The sequence below is a fragment of the Panthera onca genome, chromosome A2, assembly GCF_046562875.1.
Source record: "Panthera onca isolate mPanOnc1 chromosome A2, mPanOnc1 haplotype 2, whole genome shotgun sequence".
Taxonomy (NCBI): domain Eukaryota; kingdom Metazoa; phylum Chordata; class Mammalia; order Carnivora; family Felidae; genus Panthera; species Panthera onca.
In genome coordinates this window covers 43,393,955-43,417,709 of record NC_138340.1, presented here as the reverse complement: position 1 = coordinate 43,417,709, position 23,755 = coordinate 43,393,955, and the positions used below count along the sequence as shown (strand labels likewise).

The 23,755-nt window shown below is 37.6% G+C and overlaps 1 protein-coding gene and 1 pseudogene across 2 annotated transcripts in view; one reads left to right on the top strand and one right to left on the bottom strand.

The window, feature by feature from the left end:
• The window catches only part of CNTN6 (contactin 6), a 283,185-nt gene that overhangs the window by 235,006 nt on the left and 24,424 nt on the right, over window positions 1-23,755 (bottom strand). The gene's annotated exons all lie outside the window — the stretch shown is intronic.
• Window positions 2,013-19,260, top strand: LOC132675919 (small ribosomal subunit protein uS2 pseudogene; annotated as a pseudogene).

Genomic DNA, 23,755 nt, shown 5'->3' with positions numbered 1-23,755 from the left:
AAAGAAAGAAATCGGTATGGAGAAACTTATTTTCCAACTGCGAAAAAAATCATTCATCCAATGGGTTGCAGAATTTAAAGCAAATATATAGATAATATAGGCACAGTTCTTCGCTTTCATAGGGAAGGGCACTGAGGCCTAGAACATGTAAATATTTATCCCAGTTCAGTTTATAATCTAGAGTAGACCTGGGACTTGTGGGCAGAAGCCTGACAGAGGGTTCACCTTACTATTTTTCCCTCTTGATCTGTGCCATGGGACTTGCCACCCAAGTATATCTTCTGCTTCTATGAGCCCATTTTCCCAAATACAAAATGCAGGTAGTTATACCTCATAGGAATGTTCTCAGTATTTACATTAATCAGAATAAGATAATGCAGAATGGGTGATACTAGTTTAGAAGATTTGTAATGTCCACTCTCCACTCCTAAAAGGGCGACAAGAAATATTTGTTCAGCCAAATCTTAAGTTTATTAGACTTACTGCAGAAAAGAATATAACTTGACATAGTCTTAGCACTACCTCAGAAGGGGAAGTTATGGATGATATATATAAGATTTTATGGCCTGAGCTGAGTGATTTTAAGATTGTTCTTGCAAGACGAGAACCTGAGTAGGACTGGGCACAGTTTATGGAATAATAGCTTTAGATTGATGGGCACCATGAGGTGAGACTCTTGATGTGGGTCTTGAAATGTAAGTTTTATCCTGAGGAAGCAAATATCTCCTGAAGCAAATAACTAAATGATTTTTTTTCTTTCAGTATCATTTAACACAGGAATAGGAATATGCCCGTTTTAGTTCTCAGTATAATAGAACGGATGGACTGCTAACCAACCGCGAAAACAGAAGTCAGGAAACTTTTCCTTAAAGGATCAGATAGTAAATAATTTGAGTTTTGCACATCATTTGGCCTTTGTCACCACAATTTAAACTGGACTGCTGTGGCATAAAAGCAGCCAGAGACAAGACAGTAACAAATGGAGTGTCTGTGTTCTAATAAAACTTTATTTACCAAAAAACAATCAAGGATAGGGTTTAGTTCAAGGCTGCAGTTTACCAATCCCTGGCTAAAGAATGACATAGAGAGGAGCTGACGGGGATAGCAAGCATATCAGATAATAAATTTCAGAAATACCTGGATTACAAAGAACAAAGTATATGTATTTATACCATTACTGTTAGTCCAGGTATTTTTTGAACTTTGCAACTGTAAGATGATATATATGATTTGATATATATTATATATGTAACATATATATAATATATATATATGCTAAATAGCAAGGAGCTGATTATTTTTCTTTTCACATTTTTGCCTCTTCATATATTACAAATTAGCCACAAAAAAACCCCCACAAACAAGAATATTTATAGCAAGATCCTATGGAAACAAATATATATATGAAGTATTTTTGTGTTGTGTTGTCTTTGGGGAAAATATCAATAGACTTATCTGGGGAGCAGTATTATAGCAGCAGAGAAAAAAGAAACCCTTTCATTTCTTTCTATGCTTAATGAAAACTAGCCAGAATATGCGAATTTTTAAAAATTATTTTATGCTTTGCTACATTTTTCACATTAAAGAAAAACAAAAAAACAAACACATAAGTATAGGCCAAAAATAATCTAAATCTAGCAAAATTGTATTTAATAAAGATACATATTAAATCTTACACTTACGTTTAAAAAATTGATCTACTTATTTAGAACTGGAGTAGGGTGTAGAACGTGACTTTATATCAATCCATGGTTAAAAAAGAACACAACACACACCCATGGGATGATTCTAGGCCAACATTCAAGACCTGCCTATTTTTTACATAGTGGCCAAAAATCAGATATAACCAAGACCGCATTAATAAAAGCATAGTGGTCAAAACAAGGGAGGTGTTATTTTTGTCTTAACCTATACTTATGTAACCACATAGAGGGACTGTATTCTCTTCTAAACATCATGGTTTAAGAGGAATTTTGACAGATTGAAACTCCCTCCTGGGGAGCAGGGCGAGGATGATGAAGTGCCTGGGAGCTTATAAGGGTCAGGAGAAAGAAATGAGTGTGTTTAGCCTGGAGAAGAGACGATTTAGCTGGCAGAGGAGAGCCATCTTCAAAAATGTGAAGGGCTGTCTTGTGGAAGAAGGATTAGACTTATTATTTGTGTCTCAGGAGAGCAGAACTGTGACCAAAGGGTAGACATTTCAGGGCAGCAAATTTCAGCTTAATATCAGCCCAGAGCATTTTAACAAGTAGAATTGTTTAGCCAGTGGTTAAGGATATACTGGCTGTGAAACCTAGGCAGCCTGGGTTTCTATCACACAACCTACAGATGTTTAATAGCTTTGTGACTTTAGAGGAAATAAAATGGCCTCTCTGAGCTTGAGTTTCACGATAATTGTAATGGAGAGAGGAGTATCTACTGCTTGGGGTTTATGTGAGTATTCCATGAAATTGTTCCTACATAGAGTAAAAGTGAAATGGTTTCTCCATGAGATACCAAGTTCTTTATCATTATGAGTATATGAGATAATATACTTTTCTGGATATTATAGAGGGCACTTCTGCATCAAGGAGAAGGTTAAACTAGATGGCCTCTTAAGCCCTTCTACACTTGTAGGTGTTTTATTCTATATAAAAGCAGGAAGCCAGAAATCCCCTGGACCAGGAGTCATTAAGCAGTGGTCCAAAAGTGGGATTTTTTCATAGCAGAGTATTTAAACATTGGGAAACCCATATAAAAATGAACATTTGGGCTTACCTTTAACTCTTTTTCTAATGTTTTTATTTATTTTTGAGAGAGAGAAAGAGAAATGGAGACACAGAATCCGAAGCAGGCTCCAGGCTCAGAGGTGTCAGCACACAGCCTGATAATGTGGGGCCTGAACTTACCAACTGCAAGATCATGACGAGCTGAAGTTGGATGCTCAACTGACTGAGCCACACAGGCGCCCCTACACTTCTCTTGAAATATCTAAAGATTTTGCATCACTGAGTCCATATTTCCACACAATAACAACACAACAAAAAATAACAACACAACAAAAAAGCATGAGCAATGACAACCAGTCTCGGGGGTGCCTGGGTGGCTCAGTCGGTTAAACGTCTGACTTCAGCTCAGGTCATTATCTTTCAGTCTGTGAGTTCGAGCCCTGCGTCGGGCTCTGTGCTGACAGCTCAGAGCTTGGAGCCTGTTTTAGGTTCTGTGTCTCCCTCTCTCTCTGATGCTCCCCCATTCATGCTCTGTCTCTGTCTCAAAAATAAATAAATGTTAATTTAAAAAAACAAACAAACAAACAACAACCAGTCTCAGGAATGTGTGGCTCTTTTCTACTGTGTGCCTTAGTCTGGAGGACCTCAACTGTCTGAGTCCATCTCACTCTTTCATACCACCTGCTTGGTTTCTGCCATCTCTGCCTGATACCAGCTGGACAAGATACCTGGAAACAGAGTCTGTTTGGATTGTATGACAGCATGGAAAAACAGAAGGAGGAGGAGCAAGAATGAGATACCCGGGGGCTGACTGAAAGGGAAGAGCACAAGAATACCAGTAATATGACTATTCTGAATACGGACCATGTCCCAGACTCTATGCCAAGGACTATACGTGCACCATCTCACCTAATTTTCACAGCATCCTATGAAGTAGGTACCATGACTGCTCTCATCATACAGGTGAGGGAACTAGAGCTGGGAGGGGTAGGGAACTGGACAAAGTGCACCCAGTGGCAGAAAAGTCCCTTAGCTGACTAGTATCTGTTCATATCCATAGCCTGTTGCTTTCTACCACAATGGCCAATTTTATAGACTGTACAATTTTGCCCAAAGCTGGCTCTGGGAGATTCAGTTCAAATTTCTTAGCATTAAAAAAAGAAAGATCTTTCCATATTAAAGTTGTAAATGGATGATTCCGCCTTCAGTGTGAATAATTTGACCTGTTATAAAGCTATATGGCGCTGGGCAAGGGTTTACAGTGTGTGCTTTTCAGGCTTTAAAAAAAAAAAAAAAGCAGCATGCAGTCAGATATGCAAAACACTAGGTTAAATGAGGTAAACAAATTGCTTTCCTGCAGGATTTTCAGGGTCTCTTCTACTTGGAAGTATAACGTAACATTGGAAGAGAAAGGTATAGAATGTAGCATTTCTCAGACTTCTATGATCTTGGGATTCTGTTTTCTGCAGTGTGTTTTCTAGGGTGAATGCTCCATAAAAACACTTGGGGAAAACCTGATCCAGACAAAAGAGCCCAGGACCAGAAATGCTAAGGTCTCTGAGTCCCACCTCTGCCAATAGCTAATGATATAATGTAAGTCTTGCAACCTCTATTCTTAGGTTGCTTACAGTAAATATTGGGACAGTAGTTATCTGTCCTACTGGCTGCTCCTACTTTTGTAGGGATCAACTAAATAAAAGATTTGAAAGAAAAAAATATCTAAGTTGGAGAAAGCCCAAGATATACATAAGGGATTAAATTACTAAAGTGTCTCTCTCCTGCATAACTGATCAGAAAAATTGGCTGAATTCTAACCCATTTCATGCCAATCAGTGATTTTCTGACCACATTTAATAGTGTACCTTCTTTTTTTAATGCCTAGATGTGTGAATTTTCTGACCTTCCTGGAAAAGAATTGTGAAAAGAAAATCTATATATTCATATCATTATGAATACATTAAGACTATGCAGTTATAGGCTCTCTGCTGAGAAAGAACACACTTTCTTCCAAGGCTATACATTATGGGAGAAAGGGTAAAAAAAATAGTGAACACTCACAGCAGGATGTACACTGATTCCATTCTGTTCCTTTTGGCTAAGGTTCATGGTCCCCGGCCCCTGGACAATTGGACCTTTTGCCTTCTCTTCCATCAACCTGTCCCCTGATATGTGCTCCCATTGGCAGTCCTGACCTCATGGAAATGGGAGTCGCCTCAGGAGGAAAATGCAGTTGCCTGTCAACATTGTTATTACAAAAGTCTGGGAAATTCCTCTGCTACTGAGTGGCTAGAATTTTGAAAATAATAAAAATAAAAAGGAAAGAAGGAAAAAAATGATTCAATTGGGAACAGGGAATGCCATTATACCTCAGTCTCTTAAACGCCCCATTCCTTGGTGTTTTGGAATTACAGAAATGCTGATCAGGATCTCTTGTTGAAGGTGTGTTATTCCTGTTAAATACATGGGCCCTGAGAGGAGAGTCTGTGGCAAGAGGCATGGGGGACTGACTTCATTCCCAGGCCTAGGCACATTCTATCTCCTTTGGAGATAGCCCCTGAAAGCTAAATAAATGTATCTGTGGACCTGATGAGACACTTTCCCAAGGGCAGGGTGTTAAGATATTATCACAGATTCCCTGCCCCCCCCCCCACTTCACATCTGCTTCTTGCCCTCTTGCTAAGAAGACTTAACTGTCTTCTACTATTTAAAAAAATATGTTTATTTATTTTTGAGAAAGAGAGTGACCGAGGGCAAGTAGGGGAGGGGCAGAGAGAGAGGGAGGCACAGAATCTGAAGCAGACACCAGGCTCTGAGCTGCCAGCATGGAGTCCAACATGGGGCTCAAACTCATGAACTATGAGATCATGACCTGAACTGAAATTGGATGCTCAACCGACTGAGCCACCCAGACATCTCCCTTCTCATATTTAAAACTCCTGTTTTTATAAATTGTACCTACTTTTGTTAACTGATTTATAGTGTGAAAGGTACTTTCTCAAATAAAATGTCTCCTTTTGATTTCTTAAATATACCAGGAAAAAGAAAGTGAGGCTTAGAAAGATTAATGAACTTTCCTAGAACCACACAGGAAGGAGTGTCCATATTCTTTTAAAAACATTGGTTTGTATTTTGCACCTTACAAATTTGGGTGATTTGAGACAACACTGTGATCCTAATTTGCATTCAGACCTAGGTGAGCCTTGTGAGGTGTTAACAGTGGGGAGGAAGTAAAAAGATGATGTGAAAACCATACTAGGAGGAAAGGAGAAGTGCCCTCTGCAGAACATTCCCAAGGGTAGGCCGGCCCAGAAAAAATGAAGGACCAGGAATCCAAAGGGCTCAAAGAGAGTCCACCACTTCCTGTAATCAGCAACATAATTTCAGTAAATTCGGTGACATTTTGGGTCTCAGAATTCTAAACCGAGATGGGAGAGCAGGCAATTCAACAGATAACTAGGAGGGAAACTTCCAAATAATGTAACACTACTTCAAGCGTTAGGTCAAAAGCACATAGATAGTATGTACCTGAGCTGGAGCTTGTACCCAGATCTTTTTTTTTAATGTTTACTATTTTGAGAGAGAGAGCATGAGCAGAAGAGAGAGGCCGAGAGAGGAAAGAGAGAATCTCAAGCAGGCTCAGCACAGAGCCTGATGAGGGGTTCAATCTCACAGACCATGAGATTATGACCTGAGCCAAAATTAGGAGTCAGAGGCTTAACCGACTGAGCCACTCAGGTGCCCCTGTATCCAGATCTTTTGATTTCAAGACAAGGGCCCTTTTCAGATTGTACACAAGAAGCACAGGATTGTGGTCAGCTATCTGGATATATGTGTTTGGAATTACTCTGAAAATACAAATTGGCTTCCAGCATAGGAGGCAGGGTGAATGTGAAGGTAGTTTGGGGAAAAAGTTCTAAGGAAGGAAGGGCTAAGGAGACTAAGGGCAGAGTGTTGCTCTCCAAGATGACATTGGTTCTGTCGGACAATCCATGTCTCAAGGGAAATGAGAAGAAAAAGAGTCATTGATTCAGTGGTTCTGTGGACTCTGCAAGAGATAACAGCGGTAGGAAAGAGCCCATTCTTTGTAACCAAGCCGCTAATTTGAGTCCAGCCTCTGTCTCTCACAAGAAGAAGATGTCATACAGGTTATTTAACGCTCTTGTGCTTTAGTTTCCTTATCAGTAAAATGAGGATAATAATAATCATAGCATCTTTCCAGGTTTAAGGTGAGGATATGTTAATTGATATAAACTGCTTAGAACACTATCTCATATGAAGTCAGGACTCAATAAATAATAGCTGCTATTATTGTCATCATTATCATTACTAAGTACAAAAATAAAAAATAAATAAAAGATCATACCATTTTCAAAGATGCTCCTGTCTTTGATTATGTTGGTCCATCTTCCAAGAATTCTCTTATTTTAGCATTCTGCCAAGATTCAATGACCTTTATTCCATGAAGATTTGTATTATACCTTCATTAAGAAATGCTTTTGCTTTCCTTGCAACTCCTAATGGATTTATCCTTAATGAAGGAATGGATAAAATATTTAAATATGGCTGCTTTTTTCACGATATATTTTGCATCATCTATTTTTCAGGGTTGTGTGTGTGTGCATGTGTGTGTGTGTGTGCCCTTGTACACAGGAGGGGTTATAATAATTCACTGAGTAAATGGGTGATTTGTTGGTACTTTTGAGTGACTTAAATGTATTTCAGGGTGTTATGGGAAAAGCCATCCACAAGCAATAGTTTTGAGCATCACTGTTCTCTTTGTTATCTTGATGGAATTTAGTACAATCTCCTTGAAGGGTGATGCACTAGACCTTTTAAATAAAGGGGATGAAGAGAAGTAAGTACGCTTAACCTGGACTACCTGCCTTCAAGAGATTGAACTGTGGAGAATGAGAAAATAAGAGAAGGAAGAACTCTTTTTGCACTACAGTGACTCAAGGCAAGAATGATATCACCCATGTACCTCTTCACATCTTTTTACCCATGTGTCTGGTGTGGCATCAATGGGACAAGTCACTCTCTACATCTCCAGAAGAAGTGCATAACTTCTAGGAAAAGGCAACAACTTCAGATTCTGCATCTGGATCTCCAGTAGCTTAAACCTGCCCTACCAAATACCAAATGGTACCCAGGCACAAGACATTTTTGGCCTACTGGTTGCCAGCAGATTTTAAAAGTTTGAAAATGTATTGATCATGATGCAAGACGTTATTCAGAGGTTTCAGCCTCAAAGACATACAAGGCACAGCTGCATATTTCACAAGTTTCAGGCCCAGTCTGATTGTCAATTCCCAGAATACACTAGTTTTTCAGTGGATGTACATATATAAATAAACTAAGTGTATACAGAAAAGCACGTATATCTTTTCTTTCCAAATTGTCTTCCTTCACTCTACCTGATATAAACTCCCTGATGTCCTGGCCAGAGTAGTATTTTTGGCACAATATTGTTCCTGATTTCTCTATTGCCTCCTGGGGACCTGCCTTTCAAACATCTAATGTGAATATTCTCATGAATGCCAATGATATACAGCTACATTTTTCCTTCAAACTTTTCATCCCCCAGGCACTCTGAGTATTCTGTGACTACTTCCAAGATATCCATAAGTAGATGAATAGCAATTACTTGTAATAGAGGGTAGAAAAGGCAAGGGCATTTTTATTGGTTCTGGGAAGATTTAACTACATTGATACAGCATTTACTGAAAATCCCCATCACCCTCAGAGGATGATGAATGGCCACCTCCATCTCAGCTCTGCCCCGGGAGATTCCTGGGTACAAAGTGCCCTGAGGTCTTCCTTCCCACACAGAGAAATTTGTCTCCATTCATTCTCACATGTTAACTTCACTTGAGTTTAGTGAGCAGTGAACACTTTATTCACTCCCAATTCAAATCAAAATAAAGGTTTAATTTGCTTCCCTGTCTTCTGGGCCTAATTTCCCTTCAATGAACACTCATACTCCCATTAACTCAAGGAGAAAAACCCCCCAAGTAGCCTTTGATTAGACTCTGAAGGACAAACTGTTCATGTGGAAGCTTGCACACAGCTCCCACCAGCATTAACAAGAAACTCCTTTTGTGGATGTACCACATATCCCAGGGCAGAACAGACTATGAGACATGACCAGCAGGCTTTATGTGACCAGTGGCCCATAATTCACAGTTCACCTACTTCTGAGTTCAAGTGTTGAATTTCCAGGATACATATCAGTCCTCCATCTCCCCAGCAGACCTACCATTTGCAGGTGGAATACCAAGACATCAACTCTTGCTAAGTGTCAATAATTTTTATCACACAAGAGATACCAGAGCAGGCTTGAGCAAAACTTGGTTTTATGGAACATCTCCAGGGTCTGCTTCTTATGTTAATGAGTCAGTCTCCCAGATGAGAAAAACAAAAACAAAAACAAAAACAAAACAACAGTTCTCAGTTCCTTTGCTGTTCTTTGTATTCTATGACTTCCACTTATTATTTATATTCAAAGAATCTCTAGAGACAAAGCAAAAAAAGAAGTTCCACCTTACCAAAGAAAGGACTTACTCTTCCCAAATCTAAATTGAATTCTACTTGTCACGGTTGTTATAAACCAACTTAGGGTAAGATGACGAGTTGTATGTTGGCACAGAGGTAGAGCCTTACCTGTATATGTGTGTATCTTTTCATGCAGGTGGATTAATTTCTTTATCAGACATTATTTTCTTCTTTTGAGTTCCCCCCAAAGTAGACTGTGAATTAAGGAGATGAATTCAAGAAGTTGAGTTGGGAGGCAATCCCGAGAAACACCAGATGGGAAGTGATTATTCAGACAGAGGATGAAGATAAACGTTTGTTACCAGGCCTGTTATCAGTGTGCTCAACTGAACCTCAGTCTTTCCGGGAAACACTGGGTACAAAACAAAGTGCAGTTATCCCAACTGAGGGGCACAGAAGATGGGTATTTATTTATAGTTTCCCCATCCGTTATTGATTGAGTGTTGCTTCTGGAAGCATTAACTCTCAGGCAATTCTACTTTGTCTTCCATGGAGGAAAGCATGTTTCCCACGTGAGAAAACAGTCAGAGATAGTTAGGTTTCCACAGTAGTAGCTTCTCTTCAGGGTTGTACTGGTGCATTGTGGGGCTGGGTACTGGGGTGGGAGATTCATTCAGCAAATGGACAGCATCTGCTACAATTATTAAATCTTTGCCATCTATTAGACATAGCATTAGATATTAACCTTAAAACACAGTCAGTGCCTTTTATAAAGACTAGACTTCAAAAAGGATTTTTATTACGAGAATATCAAGGTTATTGCTATTAATCAATCTTCTTCTTTTGCAATTGGCTTTTTCATTAAGTAAAGAGAAGATAGAGAAGACGGGACTTTTAAAAGATAAATCACACTAAATATTAATATTTGGCCTTTCAAACCAATTTTCAAACTCAAATATTAAGGAAACATATCTATGTCTACCTAGACATATATGTATGCATATATTCAAAAGGATTTAGTAATTAACAAGGGTAATGATGAAAAGTTAAAAAAGAAGACAATATATTTTATACAAATAAACAGTGCCTAATATTAAGAATTTCCAAAAGCATGACCTGGGATTTTCAATCAATAACTACTGATAAATACACAGAAACTCATATCTAAAACCAATTCATGTACCCTTAACATTCAAGTTATAGAATAGATGCCTCCAGCAGTTCTCATGTAGAAAGTGTAATATGTACCAACACTGATTCTGCAAACTTGTTGGAGTTAAGACAAACTTATTTGTATAGCATTTTGAGTATTAGAATGCATTTCACATTCATGTTTACTTAAAATCCACAAATACAGGTGAGAAAGGTATTATTTATATTTTAGAAAAAAACCCCTAAGAGATGAGAGTGAAAAATAACGTGACTTGCTTTCCGTCACAAAACTAGGGAACGGTGAAGTCAAAAATCAGCCCCAATCTTCTAACTTGTGCCTACATGCACAAAGACAATGCATCCATAGGCACTATTTCACTCGGAACTTTTGGTCAGACCAACAGGACCAAATTTCTTGAGTTGTGTGTGAATGGAGTGTTTCCTGGGATGCAATATGTTGAGTTCTATAATCAGGACCATCCCAGGAAAATGGGGAGAAGTGAGACCTCTAAGTGGCCCTTAATATGCTAATAATTTTAAAAGCACATGCTGAAGTCTTTGGCACTTGTACTGTTCCGTATATGTTCTCCAGAGTCACAGTTCTATAATAGCACCCTTCGGGTCCTTTAAGACCGATAATATTTTATAACTCTCCTTTTCAAATGAATCCATTTTTCCCTAAATGATTTCCAAGAATGGCATTAGCTATGTTAGCATTCTAATATCCTTCCTAGAATGTATTTTTACTCATTTTTCACTTATATCCATTTACATAAATATGAAAGAAACCATACAAATAAAAGAAGGCATATACCTAGTTGTTCCAATATTGAAACGAAGATTAGATAAGAAATGAAAAAAAAAACCTACCTATCCAAAACGGTTTCATAGAACTTAATAGTACACAGAAAGCTTGAATTATTAGAAGTCCAATATCTTTCAATTTATAATTTGAATACATTTGGGTTGCTAAAGGGACAATCAGAAGTTCTAAAGATATCATTTGATCAAAAACTTCAGAAACAAATAGCTCCCACAATATTGCTGTGTAATAGTGTGCCTATCTATAGAAAGCTGTTAACATTCAACAGGAAAAAAAAAAAATAGGTCAGTAGCTAGTGACTTTATCTTCTCCAAACCAGCATAGCTGAATTCCTTACTTTTAAACTCAGTGATTCCATCCTTGAGGCTTCTATTGGACAATCACTTATCTATATACCTAAGTTTTGCTATAGGTACTATCTCTAATTTTCTGTGTGTCTTTGAGAACATACTTTGCTTGTTTGCATGCCAGTTGTTTACCTGATAAATCATGGAGCAGGGAGGAAATTGAATAGATTGAATTAGAGAAGTTGACCTGATGACAAGGATCATGATAGTTGGCCCTAGGTTAATGGAGGACCACAAGGTGGGTGGGCCCACTCAGTAACTTAGCCACACAGGTCCTCCTGTTCATTTCAAGGTATCATCATGTGGGCATGAGTGTAACAAAGTAAGCATTATGTAACAAAATGTCAAAAACACAAAGTTATGGTGCCTAAGTAATGTTGGCAGCTGTGGTATGAAAAAATATTCTGATGTGAGAGAAAGAAAGATAGCAATTTCAAAATGATGAGGTAATTGATGCAGATATTGACTGTATCTCTATAATTCAACCAATAATAAATTCATTAAACCATTTCAAGGTAAAATCTAACACTAGCTAGAGGGAAGGCAATTACATAAGTCTTGCTGGCACATACTTAATTTAGAATGTTTCTTGTAGACAGTGCTTCCCTGCTATAAAACTTTTGAACCGCTAGGCCCAGGAGTGGTTACTCACTCAATTTAAAAAATAAATAGCCTTTGCTACCACTCTCATTTTTTTTCCTTGAACAATATATGTTATATGTATATTCACATAAATTGTATGGTATATCAAATATTGAAGTTTCATATACTGAAAATATCAGTTCAACAATTGCTTTAGCTTAATGGAAGGACTTAAAAAATTCTGGGAAAACAGAAAAGATCTTCTCTTTATAAGTTAAGTTGTCTTACCCAGTGGGCAGGAATTCAACAACAACAAAAAAATACATTTAATGCTGAGAATACTTTATATCAAAGAAACAGATTAAAAAGTAAAAAAAAATTAATCATTGTATTCCTTTCGTATACAAGACATGAAACTAATCTATTGGCTTCACAAATTTCCTCTGGTTGTGTCAGCCTAATCTAATAATTGGCTCTAGTTGAATCTTAACGATTATAAGAAAATAATCAGAGAGGTCTATATGCTTACATATATTTCTGACAGTAGATATCAATACAGATACATTTGACTTGAAATGTTTAGAACTTAAAGATTTTCTATAACTGAAAATAGATTTGGCTTATGACATACAAAGTATCAACCTTATGGAGTTTTCTTCCTTGTATCCTTATATAATAATATTATTGGAGTTTTCCTCCTTGTATCCTTATATAATAATATTATTGGAGTTTTCCTCCTTGTATCCTTATATAATAATATTATTGGTACATAATAAACATTTCTATGAAGTTCCAATTTAATTAATAAATTATTTATTATAATTGACAGATAAATTGTGTTTTTGTGCTTGTATAATTATTATCAAACTGTGCTAGGGTATGTACTTTATTTTTTTTAAGTTTATTTATTTATTTTGAGAGACAGTGCTTGAGCAGGAGAGGGGAAGAGAGAGGAAGAGAGAAGATCCCAAGTAGGCTCCTCACCATCAGTGCAGACCCAGATGTGGTGCTCAAACTCACGAACCCTGAGACCATGACCTGAGCCGAAACCAAGAGTAGGACACTTAAGTAACTGAGCCACCCAGGCACCCCTAGGGTATATCTTTTAGGCAACCATGTTTCCACATCTCTTAGTCGAGGAAAACAGGCATTTTTAACTTTTCTATTATATGTGCAAATAAATAAATAAGTACTTTTACAAAAGTATGTATAAAATATATACGGTACATATAAAACATAGGAAATGTATCTACTGATATAATTCATACAGCATATATAGAATATTATTATAACAGCTATATATTGATTATATATTACATATTTCTATATTGTATATAGCCTATATTATTATATGTATGCATAGATATATAGATACAAATACATACAGCATTTGGAATGGTTAAGCCACCAGTGTTGTGTTGACAACCTATCAGACTATTAGGAGATAAGAGGATTCAGGACTAATGAGAAAAGTACTTTCTCCAAATGGCTTTCCTTCTATCCTTCCTTTGGTAGTGTGGGAAGTTCCTAGTTGGTGTTAGCAGGAGGAGGCATGTGGAAGACACACAAGAAGAACCACTAAATGTAAAGGTTATGCAATCTTTGTGAAAGCTTTTTTCATTTTTTTTTTTTTTTTGGCTTTACCCAGGGCACTATTTTAAGTCCCTAAAATGTGATATCTGCAACCAACAAAACTAATTTAACAAATATTGATTGATGACCTGCTAAGTGCTCTTCATGTTAGTGATTAAAAAAGAAAATAAACAAGGCAAACATGGCCCCTGCCCTCTTGGAGCTGTTATTCTAAAGACGGTGTTAGCAGAGACAAAAAGAAAATAGCCAGAATCACAATAAATAAAGATTGCATTAAGTACTAAGAAGGCAGTAAATGGGGGCATCTGGGTGGCTCAGCTGGTTAAGCATCTGACCCTTGAGTTCAGTTCAGATCATGATTTCACAGTTTGTGAGACTGATGCCCACGTTAGGGTCTGTGCTGATGCACAGAGCCTGCGTGGGATTTTCTCTCTCCTTCTTTCTCTGCCCCTCCCCTGTTTGTCCTCTCTCTCTTTTTCAAAATAAGTAAATAAACATTAAAAAATGGAAGTAAGTGGAATAATAAGACAGTGACCTGGGGTATAACGAGGTGGGAAGTCATTGCTCTCTTTTAAATAAGCTGATTAGGGAAGATCAAATCTCTGAAAATCCTTCCACCTAAATATACTGCTAAAATATTGCCTTACTGTACGCTAAGACGAAGGTGAGGAATGAGCCTAAAGACCAGATTTACCTTAACCAGAATTATGAGAATTATTTTAATAAGCATCTATAGTCAGTACATACTCATATCCATGTATACTTTTTTTAATATATCAAGTACTGATTAACTTTCTGTTCAGTTCTTTACATTGCAGAACAGGAAATGGAGGCTCAGAATGTCTGTAAGCAAAATAAGATAATAAAATCTGAATCTTCTCCAAACAGTTCTCAATTTAAATATTTGGACAAATGTACAGGAAGACAAAAATACTCTGAGGAACATAATATGCATTTAGAAGATTGTTAGATCTTGGCAAACTCCTATAATTCTAGAGTTTTTGGTATATAGCTAATGGTATAAGGAAACTTGGAATTTTGAAAAATGCTAAGAAACAAAGAAGCAAACTAAATGAAAACTACAATCCCCAAAAGACAGAACACACCTAGCACACCATAATAACATGGTGTTGGCTTCTGTCTTAAATCTTTTCTCCTAAGATGACACTATGTGAGGGTGTTGGGGCTGGTCAAGTAACCATTAGGATATATTTTCAGCACTTTGATTAGATTAAGTGAAAAAGTAGCCTTTGATTTACAGAAATTCACATCACATTCAACTCCTACTTGAAACACTTCTGGTCCTTAGAGCAACACTGGAACTTGATGTATCGTGCTGACACTATGACTTATTTTTTAATATTTGTAAAGGGCAATAAGTGAGAATGAGTTCTTATACCATTTTACAAGCTGGATGGCTGGTTAGTAGTCATTTTTATTCTGACCTGGCTTGAACTTGCACAATACTCACATCGCCCCTGGCATTTGACTGTGTGCAGATTACATTTTGTTTCTCTCTCCAGAAATTGGACACTGCCTGGGAAATCAGAAATTTCCTAGAAAGCCATATTGCACGCCTATTGATTTAAGAGGCTGACATGAGCTACTTCCTTGTGTCCCAAATTCCATTTTCAAACCTTGCTTGTATATGTGATAATTTATTCAAGAGCCAGTTCTAAATATTAGTGCTCTGAAACTCTGGGTCTGTGTCTCAATCTTTGAATAGACACTGGATCAACCATTTGATAATTTAAAAAAATCAGATATATTAATAACTAATTATGGGTGAAGCAGAGTAGCAAAAATTTACATAACTAAAATTAAAATATTTTAATTGGTTATTTATATTTCAGAGACACATCTGAGGTGTTACACACTTAAAACACTAACTTACATTTCTTAATTCCCATCTTTCCTAATGTTGCAGGTAAAGGAAAATGAATTTGGGATTATTTGTTTGTTTGCTTGCTTATTGAGAGACAGAGAGAGTGAGGGGCAGAGAGACAGAGACAGGAAGAGAGAGAGAAGCAGGGCTCACCCAAAGTGGGGCTCATGTTGACCAAAGCAAGGTTCATGCTCACCAGATGTGGGGCTCAAACTCACAAATCGTGAGATCATGACCTGAGCTGAAGTCAGATGCTTACCTAACTGAGCCATCCATGGCCCCTCATTCATTTATTCTTGTAACACACACACACACACACACACACACACACACACACACACACCACAACACAACAAAAGAAAACAAAAAAAAAACCCCACAGCAAACAGTATTGGGTATGATTCTCTAAGACTTTAAAGAAATTTACATGTCATTTTAATAAACTCTGACAAATGCAGTGACATAAACAGGGCTGGTATTTGGTAAAAATGCTGTGAAAGTACCTTTCTTCATCTAAGGGGAATCAGAAAAACATCCTGGAGGAAGTAACTGAGATGTGAAGAATGAGCGGAAGGGAAACCTAGTGATGGTGTTGGGGACTGAGAAGGAGAATAATGTTCTGATCAGAGGGAAATATATGTGTAGAAGATGAAAGTAAAAGATAACTTGGCTGATAGAACAAACTAAGTGAGGTTCACTATGGCTAGAGCATGAAGGAAGAGGGTAGGAGAAGGGTGAAGTGTTTTGAGGCGACAGAAGAGATGAAGATCATGTAACAACCTAGAAAGAGAATGGCCGTACTCACTGGAGGAAGGCTAGCAGCACTGTCATAATTAAGAGTTTATCAACCTGAAAAATAATGATAACTTGTTATGGCTAATCCAGAGTTGTGTGGAGGAAAAAGAACTGTCCTGCCCGTTTTAGACTGTGTAGCAACAGTCTGGCATCCACACACCAGAGGCCAGAAGCACATTTCTCCAGTTATCATAATCAATATTTTGACATTGCCAAATCTAAGGGACAAAATCACCACTGGGCCAAAAGCACATTAAGAGGATTATACAACATGATCAACTGAGATTTATCCCAGGAATGCAGAGATGGTTCAACATAAGAAAATCAGTGAAATACACCACAGAGACTTAAAGAATAAAAACATGATTATTTTAACTGGTGCATGAAAAAGGATTTGACAAGGGGTGCCTGGGTGGCTCGGCTGATAAAGCACATGGCTCTTGATTTCAGTTCAGGTCATGATCTCATGGTTCCTGGGATCAAGCCCCATGCCTGGCTACGCACTGACAGTGCAGAGCCTGCTTGGGATTCTCTCTCTCTCTCTCTCTCTCTCTCTCTCTCTCAAAATAAATAAACATTTTTAAAAGGATTTGACAAAATCTAATACCCATTCATGATAAAAACATTCAGAAAACTAGGAATTTTTCTTTTGAACTTTCTCAAGATGATAAAAAGAATTTAAGAAAAACCTACAGCTAATATTATACTTAATAGTGAAAGACTGAAAATGTTCCAACAGGATCAGAAATAAGACATGCACGTCTTCCTTCACAATTGGTATTCAATATTGTACTGGAAAGTTCTTTAGGCAAGAAAACAAAAGAAACAAATCCAGGAGAAAAACAAAACCATCCCTTTTGCAGATGGCATGATCTTATATCAAGAAACAAAACAGATGAACACAGGCGAAAGGGAGAAAAGGAGAGAGGGAGGCAAACCATAAAAGACTCTTAACTAGAGAGAACAAAATGAGGGTTGTTGGAGGGCAGGTAAGCAGGGGATGGGCTAAAAGGGATAGGCATTAAGGAAAGCACTTGTGATGAGCACTGAGTGTTAAATGTAAGTGATGAATCACTCAATTCTATTTCTGAAATCAATATTACTTTATATGTTAACTAACTGAAATTTAAATAAAAACTTGAAACAGTAAATAAATATTTTAAAAGTTAAACAAAGAAAATCCCAAAAAATCTTCAAAAAAGCTAATAAACAAATTCAGCCAAGTTTCAGGGTACAAGATCAATACATAAAAAATATGTAGTGTCCTATGCACCAATGAACAATCTAAGATGCAAATTAAGAAAACTATTCCATTCATAACATCATTCAAAAGAAGAAAATACCCGTGAATAAATGTAACCAAATAGGCACAAGACTTGTACACAGAGAACTAAAAAAAAACTGCCAAAATAAATTAAAGAAAACCTAAATAAAAAAAAATTCCCACGTTCATGGATGGGAAAACTTAATATTGTTAATTTGTCAATGTCAACTACTTAATGTGATCTACAGATTCAAAGCAATACTTATCAAAATTCTAATGGCGTCTTTTGTAGCAGTGGGGATTTTTATACATTGCTGATAGAAATGGAAAATGGAAAAACTACTTTGGAAAATGTTTCTTAAGTTAAAAATGCATATAATCCTTTAATTACAGTCTTAGGTATTATCAAAGGCAAATGAAAATATTTATCTACTGAAATAATTTCTCAAAAAAGTTAATAGCAACTTTATTCATAGTAGCTCTAAACTGGAAGCAACCCAGATATCTATCAGTAGGTGAAAGGGTAAACAACTAATAGTATATTCACATAATGGAATACTGCCGAGCAATAAAAAGGAACACAGATAGTAATACAGGCAATTACTTAAAGGAATCTCAAAAATATTATGCTAAGCTTTTTCCACACTACGCAGAAAGGGGTCCATATGGTGTTGCTCCGAGTTCCTATTGTAGTTTAAAGGGAAACTTTCATAGTGTCTGGTGCCCTTGATGTCCTGCAAGTGAATGAAGACAATGTCCTCAAATTCCTTGTAGCAGGAATCCACTTAGGTGGCACCAACCTTGACTTCCAAATGGAACAGTACATCTACGAAAGTAAATGTGACGGTATGTACATCATAAATCTCAAGAGAACCCGGGAGAAGCTTCTGCTGGCAGCTCAGGCCACTGTTGCCATTGAAAACCTGGCTGATGTCAGCATCACATCATCCAGGAATAGTGGCCAGCTAGCTGTGCTGGAGTGAGCTGCTGCCACTGGAGCTTACCTGTTGCTGGCTGCTTCACTCCTGGAGCCTTTACTAACCAGTTCTAGGCAGCTTCTGGGAGCCGAGACTTCTGGTGGTTACTGATCCTAGGGCTGACCACCAGCCTCTCTTATGTTAATCTGCCTAAAATTTCTCTGCGTAACACAGATTTTTCCTTTGGGCTATGTGGACACTGCCATCCCTTGCAACAACAAGGGAGCTCACTCAGTGGGTCTGATGTGGTGGATGGTGGCCCGTGAAGTTGTGCACAAGTGTGGCACCATTTCCCGTGAACACCCATGGGAGCTCCTGTCTGATCTCGACTTCTACAGAAATCCAGAAGAGATGGAAAAGGAAAAGCAGGCTGCTGCTGATAAGGCTGTGACCAAGGAGAGATTTCAGGGAAAAGGGACTGCTCCAGTTCCCAAGTTCATTGCTGCTCAACCTAAAGCCCCAGACTGGTCTGAAGGCGTGCATATGCCCTCTGTGCCTATTCAGCAGTTCCACACTGAAGAATGACCCGCAGCTCCCACTGCTCAGGCCACCGAATGGGTAGGAACAACCACTGACTGGTCTTGCACTGCTTTTCCACAAAGAGCAAAGGCAAACCAAATGGAAATAGTTTCCGAAAGTTGAAAAAAAAATATGCTGAGCTAAATGTCAAGCATAAAAGAGTACCATACTATACAAAGCTCTAGAGTCCGAAAACAAAACAAAACAAACAAAACTAATCTATAGTAATCAAAGTCTGATAAGTGGTTTTGGGTATGAGATGTGGTAGAATTAATTCTGGAAAAAAAAATCAAGAAAGAACTTTGGTCCATGATAGAAATAATCTATATCCTGATGGAGGCAGATAGTTACAGGGGCATATACATTTTTCAAACTCAAATTTAAAATATGTATGCACATTGTATGTGAATTATACCTCAATAAAGTTGATGAAAAGCATATTCTGGAGAGAAGATGGAGTGAAAGAAATGCACAAATGAAGGGTAAGAAGATAAAGAGAAAAATATACTTATCTAATGCTTGACTTTTGTGTGTTTATGTACATTAGCAATTCTCTTTTAGGCATATTGTTGGCTTTTTTTCTTTTTCTTTTTTTTTTTTTTTTTTGTTTGCTATTAGTCTAATTTACTCTGTTCTATTCACACTCCCTTTCAATGTTCCTCAGCACCTGGTAATGACACCTCAGTTTAGCCATTTGTCAGAACTTTTAAGAAATAATAAAAATACCTAAATATGTATAATTGCAATCATGGAGTTTTTAACTTGAAAGTGTTCTAAGAGTTGAGCTGCACCAAGTAGGCATTCTCCTTGGATTTTACAATTTCCTATCTCTCTTGCACACACATGCGTGCGCGTGCGCACACACACACACACACACTTTTCTAATATTAATATTTCTCTTTCTCTATGTGACTAGACATTAATGTTCTAAGGGCTAAAATAAGACCATCAACGGATAAATAAAATGACAGTCATGTTATGATCTATATCTACACACTTAGAACTGAAATCATCACATTACTAACAGCTTAGCTTAAAAATGTGTATTACAATGATGTGGAAGAGGGAATCTGAAAGAGCCTGTTACACACTCTCCAACAGCCCCCTTTTTAACTTCTGCCACACTGACTTCTTTTCAAAATCATTCCCTAAGTGGGTGGAAACATTTGAAATGGATCAGTGAATTTTACCCTTTATGTATGATCCTATAAAACAGTAGCCACTCACCATTCTCACCTTATAAATTTATGGATCAGAGATTACATTTGTAAATAAAAGAAAACAGGGAAAGAGAAATGACATTTTCTACAGAGGAATTGGAAAGCAGCCATCTTATTAACACGAAGGTCGTCGGTCTGGCAGAAAACGTTAATAACACAAATGCTAAACGTAACTCTCAGATGTCTCTTGGAGTTGCCAAAATCATTTCCATTAAATTATGAATTAGAGACCTGACTGTATGAAAGACAAAGTGGCCAGTACTTGAACTGAGGAAAACAACATGAATTGGATTGGTTTGGGAAATAAATAAATATTCAGCCTTTCAGCAATTATGCTACCTATATTGACCACCTGTCCACCAACCATAACCTCAAAAAGAGAACAGAATAATAAATGAGAAAGAGTTGGAAAAATTAATGACAAGAAGTCATTTATCTACAAGGGCTTATTTTCTGCATTTGTGAAAGCAAGACTTTACGGTCCCTGATCTCCTGGTCTTGGCCTTGGTTGACCTGACACCCAATTTTTGACCACACCTGATTTTTCTTCACTGAAACCTCTATCAAATAAATATTGAATTATCTCAAGAATAGCCTGCTAAATACATTCTTTAAAACGTTTACTTATTTTTAGGAGGGAATTTTATTTCAAATGAAACTACATTTTCTCCATTCCTCTTCTTTTTTATTGACATGACTATTCCATTAATCATACAAGTCAAGTATTTCGGAGTAACTCAAAGCCCCAAGCTTTCCCTCCCATACCCACAAATTTAGTTAGCTATTAAGTCTTCTAGATTTAATTTCTAATCTACCAAAGTCTTATTTTGACCCTTAGAATCACGTCTAAGTTGATAAATGAGGTGCAAAAGACTTCGTTCATATTCTGGCATTTAACAATAAAGATAATAATAATGGATTAACAATTAGTATTTAGCAAACATTACTATGTGCCTGGAGCAGTGTCAATAATTAGCTGTGCCACATATGGATTATATCACTTAATCCTCCTGAAAACATGGGATATACATTTGTTTATATTGGCTTTTCTCAACCACAGACTCTGACACTAGGACTTGCTTATCTGGGATGTGATTATAGGAAGCACAGGTGAGATTCTGGGAAATGCAAGACAGAGACTGAAGAAAACCTCATAACATGTCACACTGTTCCTCTGCAGACACTGTAAGGAACCACACAGTGTGCACTTCAGTATTGTTCCATGAAGGGATGGAAAAGGTGGCATATTATTGACCTATTCCTTTACTTCATCTGAGAATATTAAATCCCTGGCACTTCTGGTCATCACTTCCAGTTTGCCTTCTGTGTTGAAGAGCAAACTCCTGGAGGCTCTCAGACAAGGAAGCAGGGGTAACACAGGAACTTGAAGAAGGGAAGCTTTGGTTTCTCTAATGGGATCTGTGGGTGACCTTAGAGGCATACTGACAGGACATGGATTAGTCTCCTACAGTACTAATTAATGTCCCAAAGTTCCTAATGTGGAAATCGATACAGCACCTTAGACAGGCTAACTAACTTGGCCAAGGACACAATGCAAGTTGTGTAGCCATAGTACAACAACAGGAAGTAGAGTCCAGGGCCTGGAACTTTGACCATTGGGCCACATTGCACCTCCGCCTCTTAACTGTCAGCCATATTGCAGTTCCACGGACAGACTTGTTATTTCTGATCTTTGCTTTTAATCGTCCTTATCTCTCTGGCTACTATGTTCTTCTGTCCTTGCTAATCTTGTAAACACCAAATAGTATTCCAAACCTCGATCAGAAATCCTTTCTTTTTATTTTTAAAATTTATTTATATCCTTATCCAAGTAACACACACAGATATAAGAAGCCAAAAGTGCTAGAAGTCTGAGCATAACAACAAGGAACACAGATCTCCCTCGTCTGTACCAGTATCTACTTTCACTCTTAAAACTCTTTCCACAGGAATTTACCTCTCTATCTTTAAATAATATGCATGTTATGACAACAACTTGATTCCTAAGACAGCATTCTCCATTGACCTACAGTTATGACAGGTGACAATACGACTCTCCTACATCCCTATTGCCCACCCCCTCATCCCACCACCAAGGTTCCCAAGCATAATCCTATCTCAGTTTTTCTTTAACTCCATATTCAGTGTTCAAGCAGTTATGACTACGCAAATACTGTCTACAGCAGATCCAAATAACATGATCACATTTTCTTCTCTTTTTTTTGTTTTTTTTTAACAATTCTCTGTTTCTTTAAGAGTTAATAATTTCTTCACAGCTTTATTTCCTTTGATGTCTTCACATGTATGAATGAATCTTCCTTGCTTTTCAAGAGGTCTGTAAAACCCTTTTGCTACAATGTCTTCCTGGTGCATCCTGTCAAATAATCAGTCCACTCTGTTCACTTCCCTAGAGCTATTCCTTTGAAGTCCTTCATACGTTGCTCCAAGATGCATTTGCTCTTCTCCAGGCTTGTGGAAATGCTGTTATTCATCTCTCTTATTGGTTCTCCTGTTTCTTAGGCTCCATGACTTTGACTTCGTTTATTCCTGAGTATTTGGAGCATTGCATCCAAGGTCTGATTACAGGGAGTAAATTTCAAATTAGAGTATGGAAAAGTGTTCATTTTACCTTCTTACTTATTTATTTTTATTAAAAAAATTTTTAATGTTTACTCATTTCTGAGAGACATAGAGAGACAGAGCGTGAATGGGGGAAGGTCAGAGAAGGAGGGAGACACAGAATCCGAAGCAGGATCCAGGCTCAGAGCTGTCAGCACAGAGCCCGACATGGGGCTCAAACTCACTAACTGTGAAATCATGACCTGAGCTGAAATCGGACTCCCAACCAAGCAAGCCACCCAGGCGCCCCAATGCATTTTACCTTCTTATTTGCTTAGGATATTCGTTCTATTCCTATTGTGTCAAGAATTGGCTCTGCATTCATTGTGTTGGATATGGGAGTCCTTTGAATCCTAAGACCTATACTTTTTTTACAATTGGGCTATTTTTGTCATGATATGTTTTATATTCTTTCCCCCTCTACTTTTTTATTCTTTTAGCTTGTCTATGTTTTAGAAATTCCCGAGGATGCTGAACTTCATACATTAATTTTCTTTTTTTTTTAATTTTTTTTAACGTTTATTTATTTTTGAGACAGAGAGAGACAGAGCATGAATGGGGGAGGGTCAGAGAGAGGGAGACACAGAATCCGAAACAGGCTCCAGGCCCTGAGCTGTCAGCACAGGGCCCAACGCGGGGCTCGAACCCATGGACCGTGAGATCATGACCTGAGCCGAAGTCGGCCGCTCAACCGACTGAGCCACCCAGGCACCCCGAATTAACTTTCTTATTTATTGCACTCTTACCAACTTATTTTTATTTCTAGTTTCCTTTCTGGA